This window comes from Schistocerca americana, chromosome 10, assembly GCF_021461395.2.
Source record: "Schistocerca americana isolate TAMUIC-IGC-003095 chromosome 10, iqSchAmer2.1, whole genome shotgun sequence".
Classification (NCBI taxonomy): domain Eukaryota; kingdom Metazoa; phylum Arthropoda; class Insecta; order Orthoptera; family Acrididae; genus Schistocerca; species Schistocerca americana.
In genome coordinates this window covers 127,055,718-127,062,633 of record NC_060128.1, presented here as the reverse complement: position 1 = coordinate 127,062,633, position 6,916 = coordinate 127,055,718, and the positions used below count along the sequence as shown (strand labels likewise).

The window sequence follows — 6,916 nt, the reverse complement described above, 5'->3', positions numbered from 1 at the left end:
CAGTAGTGTACTTAAACCTAACTAACCTAAGGACATCACACACATCCATGCCCGAGGCAGGATTCGAACCTGCAACCGTAGCAGCAGCGGGGTTCCGGACTGAAGCTCCTACAACCGCTCGGTCCCAGCGGCCGGCTTTGAGTGTTGTGAATGACGGTGTAGTAGGGTATTTTATTGCTTTCTGGAAATCATCTTAAATTGTTAGGTACGTCATTTTATGGTCTTAACGCAGTGGACATACAGTGGCTAGTAGACGTCGGAATTAACGAGCTCTCCTGAACGACCTATTCTGCTGTTTCTGCCTGTCTGCTGACAACACAGTACTGCCCGCCTCCTTGTAAACTGCCGGGTCCACCTTTCGTGTTATTCCGGATTACACAGGGATGTCCCAACACTTCAGTTCATATGGCCTACAAACTGTGTACTTCGCCTCTCTGATTTTCTTCGTCGCACACTTCTCGCTGTCAATTTGTGGGACAAACACGGACACGAACACGAACCTGAATCCTCCAAAGTAGATAATGACATATTGGTTTCTCAGAGTCCCCAGCTATTGCACTTTGCTGTTCTAGAAGGGAGCCAACGGCCTTGCCGCAGTGATAGCACCGGTTTCCGTCAGATCACCGAAGTTAAGCGCTGTCGGGCTGGGCTAGCACTCGAATGGGTGGCCACCCGGTCTGCCGAGAGCTGTTGGCACGCGGGATGCACTCAGCCCTTGTGAGGCAAACTGCGGAGGTACTTGATTGAGAAGTAGCGGATCCGGACTCGGAAACTGACCTACGGCCGCTGACCACATGCCCCTCCACATCCGCACCCGGTGACGCATGTCACCTGAGGATGACACGGCGGCCGGTCGGTTCCGCTGGGTCCGCCAGGGCCTGTTGTCGGAGTTAACGTTTTTTTACGTGCTGGAAGGGGGCTGCGTAACGTCTTATCAACCCAAAAGGAAAAAAATGTAGAGTACACATTTGAAGGAGATCTAAGGCTCCCATAACGCCGTGTAGCCCGTCGGTGCAATGTTCAACTACAGTGCGAGGCACTCCAGGAAATAAGCCATTTCGCCTCATTGCGCCAACATTGCAACGCTCGGTCGCTTTGCGGATGGAGCTAATGCCTCTCTATTGCCTTTGGTCTGGCAGTTACTGGAGTAAAGAGCAAGGGGCGAAGCAACAGACATCATCACGTGCTGCAGTTGCGGTATGCCGTGCATTAACTGGGTGTTCGGTCGGCTCCGCACACACGGAAAGGTGAGGACAGCACCTAGCAGTCTGTGTTTTCCTGTCGAGTCGGACAAGATGCGGCAGTCGACTATGCTTCACTTCAATTATACCACGTGGTTAAAATTAAAGTACGTATTCTCACAGAGGTCACGTGTGGGCTGTAATTCTCGTCTGGCCGCGAAATTTGGTAGATATTCTAATGAGTTAATGCGGGACCGATGTACGCTGCGGAAAATAAAATAGTTTAAATTTTGGGCACCAAGTACAAATCCAGCGTTATGAATGCAGGAAAGATGTACAGAAATATATCCGTATGTCGTGGATTGGGAACGCAAAGTGAGCAGAAAAGGTCAAACAAGTGAGAAAGATGTACTGTTGACTTTATTATCATCCGCAGCTTACACCATGTGTTCAGTATGACACAGGAGACGACGACGACGACGCGATGTTGTATCCGTAAAACGACGTGATCAGCAGTTGCTCGCAGCAGTTCCAGTGGAATCTCAGCAAGGTGTCCCTGTATGCCGGCCGTTGTGGCCGAGCGGTTCTAGGCGCTTCAGTCCGGTACCGCGCTGCTGCTACGGTCGCAGGTTCGTATCCTGCCTCGGGGATGGATGTGTGTGGTGTCCTTAGGTTAGTTAGGTTTAAGTAGTTCTAAGTCTAGGGGCTGATGACCTCAGATGTTAAGTCTCATAGTGCTTAGAGCCATTTGAATTTTTGTCCCTGTATACTGGCCTTCAGATTAGGCAGAGACCAAACGCGTTCTTTCTTTTTGATATCGTCAGAGCCAGCAGCCACATGGTTCAGATCCGGTGATCTTGCAGACTTCGCATCTGAGAAACCTCTGGAGGTAACACATTCGTGGAAGGTTGCATCAAGCGTATCTTCCACTGGCCCTTCGACAATGAGGTGTTGCCCCGTCTTGCGACGGACCTCGCAGGCCTTTGGATGTATTCTCTTCAAAGAAGAACGGACCGAGATTAACGGTGCTTGTGAATTCACACCACACAATCACACATGGGGAGTACTAAGGCTCTTCGTGCGTAACAAGTGATGTAACAGTACTGCAAATTCGGCAGTTTCGCGTATTCACTTCTCCATGTAGTGAAAAATATGGGTTGTCACTGCATATAATTTTCCACAGCCGCAAGTCGTCAATTTCGATCCGTGCCAGAGACCGAAGAGCAAATTCAGATCGTTCCTGCGAATCGTTTGCCGCACAGTCTTGATTTTGCATGTGTACCACTGTAAAATAGACCCCAAAACTCTACGGACTTTTGAGCATGGGATGGACACTCTTCTGACAATTCACTAGCGCTATCGCTACGTGATGCGTTGTCAGTTACAACAGCAAACTCGTCAGTAACGTCCACCGTAATCGGACGCCTTCTTCCTCCAGGTGTCACACCAACCTCACCCTTGTTTTCTAATTTCACTACCATCATCTTTAAACCACTTAATGCCATCGGGTCTCTCCTCAGGCACTTCAATCAGTGACACTCTCTCACTGTAGCACTGTAACTCCTGTCGTTCACATAAAACGGTTTCACTAACAGCGCACGGTTTCTCTTCTCGAAAGATGCACTGTTCACCCGCGTTCTGGCCTGTCAAACGACAGAGTGGATGCCATACCGTCATACAAACAGCGTGCAGTGCCAGATTCGCACTTGCCGGCCATAACTGGAAGTAATTTGCTTGCCAGCCTAAATCAATTCCGCATTAACGCATCAGCGTATCTACCAAGCTTCGATGTCATAATATAATTACAGCCCACACTACACCTCCGTGAGTGGCTACACTTTCATTATAACCACCCGCTGATAGTGAAATTTAGCCGCATTTTACCTCCAAAGTAGCCGTTCGCGGTGTGACAATGTGACAAGCACAGTACCAAAATTGTTTTGTAGAGCTGACAAAACATTAAGTGGAACACTCGCACGCACTGACTTAGAGACACGTTTGGGAAGACATTCTGGTTAGGCCCTTGCAAATACACTCCTGGAAATTGAAATAAGAACACCGTGAATTCATTGTCCCAGGAAGGGGAAACTTTATTGACACATTCCTGGGGTCAGATACATCACATGATCACACTGACAGAACCACAGGCACATAGACACAGGCAACAGAGCATGCACAATGTCGGCACTAGTACAGTGTATATCCACCTTTCGCAGCAATGCAGGCTGCTATTCTCCCATGGAGACGATCGTAGAGATGCTGGATGTAGTCCTGTGGAACGGCTTGCCATGCCATTTCCACCTGGCGCCTCAGTTGGACCAGCGTTCGTGCTGGACGTGCAGACCGCGTGAGATGACGCTTCATCCAGTCCCAAACATGCTCAATGGGGGACAGATCCGGAGATCTTGCTGGCCAGGGTAGTTGACTTACACCTTCTAGAGCACGTTGGGTGGCACGGGATACATGCGGACGTGCATTGTCCTGTTGGAACAGCAAGTTCCCTTGCCGGTCTAGGAATGGTAGAACGATGGGTTCGATGACGGTTTAGATGTACCGTGCACTATTCAGTGTCCCCTCGACGATCACCAGTGGTGTACGGCCAGTGTAGGAGATCGCTCCCCACACCATGATGCCGGGTGTTGGCCCTGTGTGCCTCGGTCGTATGCAGTCCTGATTGTGGCGCTCACCTGCACGGCGCCAAACACGCATACGACCATCATTGGCACCAAGGCAGAAGCGACTCTCATCGCTGAAGACGACACGTCTCCATTCGTCCCTCCATTCACGCCTGTCGCGACACCACTGGAGGCGGGCTGCACGATGTTGGGGCGTGAGCGGAAGACGGCCTAACGGTGTGCGGGACCGTAGCCCAGCTTCATGGAGACGGTTGCGAATGGTCCTCGCCGATACCCCAGGAGCAACAGTGTCCCTAATTTGCTGGGAAGTGGCGGTGCGGTCCCCTACGGCACTGCGTAGGATCCTACGGTCTTGGCGTGCATCCGTGCGTCGCTGCGGTCCGGTCCCAGGTCGACGGGCACGTGCACCTTCCACCGACCACTGGCGACAACATCGATGTACTGTGGAGACCTCACGCCCCACGTGTTGAGCAATTCGGCGGTACGTCCACCCGGCCTCCCGCATGCCCACTATACGCCCTCGCTCAAAGTCCGTCAACTGCACATACGGTTCACGTCCACGCTGTCGCGGCACGCTACCAGTGTTAAAGATTGCGATGGAGCTCCGTATGCCACGGCAAACTGGCTGACACTGACGGCGGCGGTGCACAAATGCTGCGCAGCTAGCGCCATTCGACGGCCAACACCGCGGTTCCTGGTGTGTCCGCTGTGCCGTGCGTGTGATCATTTCTTGTACAGCCCTCTCGCAGTGTCCGGAGCAAGTATGGTGGGTCTGACACACCGGTGTCAATGTGTAGCATGTTTTCATTATTGACTAACACTATATTCCACCAGACGTGTCGATTCTGTATTCTGAATCTCTATTAACGACTCGCGTGTCGTCTTACCGCAAGCTAATTCGTGCCCGACTCGTTCGTATTCTACCATTACTTCTTAGCGCGCCTTAATAAAAGCTAGTTTCCCGATTAATACAGTATTAATACAGTTAGGTTCCTTTCGTTGTATGCTGACGAAATAACTTCATTTTTAGCAATACAACCGCTCGGTCTACGAAAGATTTGTACCTGATAACTGAATATTTTGACAGGTCACATCAGTATACAAGAAAGGAATTAGAAGGAATCTGCTGAATAATAGACCCACATCACTGTCATATTTGTAATTGGACTCGGGAACATTAACTGTGTTTCAACATAATGGAATAATTCGAAGAAACGATCTATTGACACATAACCGGTGTGGATTCAGCAAATATCGTTCTTGTGAAGTAAAACTTGCGTCTTTACTCATGTCAGACAACGACTGCTATCGACAGAGGGGTCGCTCAAGACTGTTGAGACCGTTATATGCGGCTGCTAATCAAATTGCATGCCTATGGACTACCATCTAAATTATACGAGTGGATTCGTGATCTTTTTGTCAGGTAGATAACAGTTCGAAGTAACTTACAGTCATATAGGAAAACCAAAGAGGTATCTATGGTTCCACAAGGGAGCTGTATAGGTCTGAACGGCCCTCTTACATTGCTTACAGCTTACGCTCTCATTTACCTCCCAGAAAAAAATGATTCAAATGGCTCTGAGCATATGGGACTTAACTGCTGTGGTCATCAGTCCCCTAGAACTTAGAACTACTTAAACCTAACTAACCTAAGGACATTACACACATCCATGCCCGACGCATGCGAGCATAGCAGTCGCGCGGTTCCGGACTGAAACGCCTAGGACCGCTCGGCCACCGCGGCCGGCCCTTCTAGCAGAGGCATCTCAAGATGAAAACCAACCGCAAAATGGTCTAGATAGGATAACAACACAATACTGAAAGTGACACTTGACACTAAACCCCAAAACATGTGACTTCCTCCACAGGAGTGCTAAAAAAATCTGTGTGATTCTTGTTATACGATAAAGACTATTGAGTCAACTTAATATCTAGGGATTACAATTACGAAAAATTTAAACTGGAACCATTACAAAGAAGATGATGATGGGTAGCCAAACAAAAGATAGCATTTTGTTGGTACATCGCCCGCATGCCCATCGTCTTTTGGAATACTGGTGCGTGATGTACCATTCTGAGGAAATAGGATTGACGGAGGTTACAGTGTTCAGTGAAGATAACTTTCTCAGTATTATCAAGAACCAAGGGAGCGAGAGTAGCAGAGACATGATGGCGGTTATCAAACCAAAGGCGTGTTTCGCTGCGGCGAGATCTTGTCAAAAAATTTAAATTACCAACGTTCTTCACCGAATGTCAAATTACTTTTTGACGCCCACCTGCAAAGGGTAAAACGTTTGGAATGGTGAAGGCTGCGATAAATGATAGAAAAAATCTTAAGAACGATTCGTAAACGATCCTCAGACCTTTGGTTTAGACAATTCGATATTTACCTACGAGGTGCATTCAAGTTCTATGGCCTCCGATTTTTTTTCTCCAGACTGGAAAGAGATAGAAACATGCGCATTGTTTTAAAATGAGGCCGCGTTCATTGTCAATACGTCCCAGAGATGGCAGCACCGTACGGCAGATGGAATTTTACCGCCAGCGGCGAGAATGAGAACTGTTTTAAATACTTAAAATGGCGACGTTTTCCTTACTTGAACAGCGTGCATTCATTCGTTTTCTGAATTTGCGTGGTGTGAAACCAATTGAAATTCATCGACAGTTGAAGGAGATATGTGGTGATAGAGTTATGGATGTGTCGAAAGTGCGTTCGTGGGTGCAACAGTTTAATGAAGGCAGAACATTGTGTGACAACAAACCGAAACAACCTCGGGCTCGCACAAGCCGGTCTGACAACATGATCGAGAAAGTGGAGAGAATTGTTTTGGGGGATCGCCGAATGACCGTTGAACAGATCGCCTCCAGAGTTGGCATTTCTGTGGGTTCAGTGCACACAATCCTGCATGACGACCTGAAAATGCGAAAAGTGTCATCCAGATGGGTGCCACGAATGCTGACAGACGACCACACGGCTGCCCGTGTGGCATGTTGCCAAGCAATGTTGATGCGCAATGACAGCATGAATGGGACTTTCTTTTCGTCGGTTGTGACAATGGATGAGACGTGGATGCCATTTTTCAATACAGAAACAAAGCG

At 48.8% G+C, this 6,916-nt stretch overlaps 1 pseudogene; it reads left to right on the top strand.

Annotated features, from left to right (window-relative positions):
• Window positions 1–578: 578 nt before the first annotated feature.
• On the top strand, window positions 579–696 carry LOC124552767 (annotated as a pseudogene).
• The last annotated feature ends 6,220 nt before the right edge of the window (window positions 697–6,916 follow it).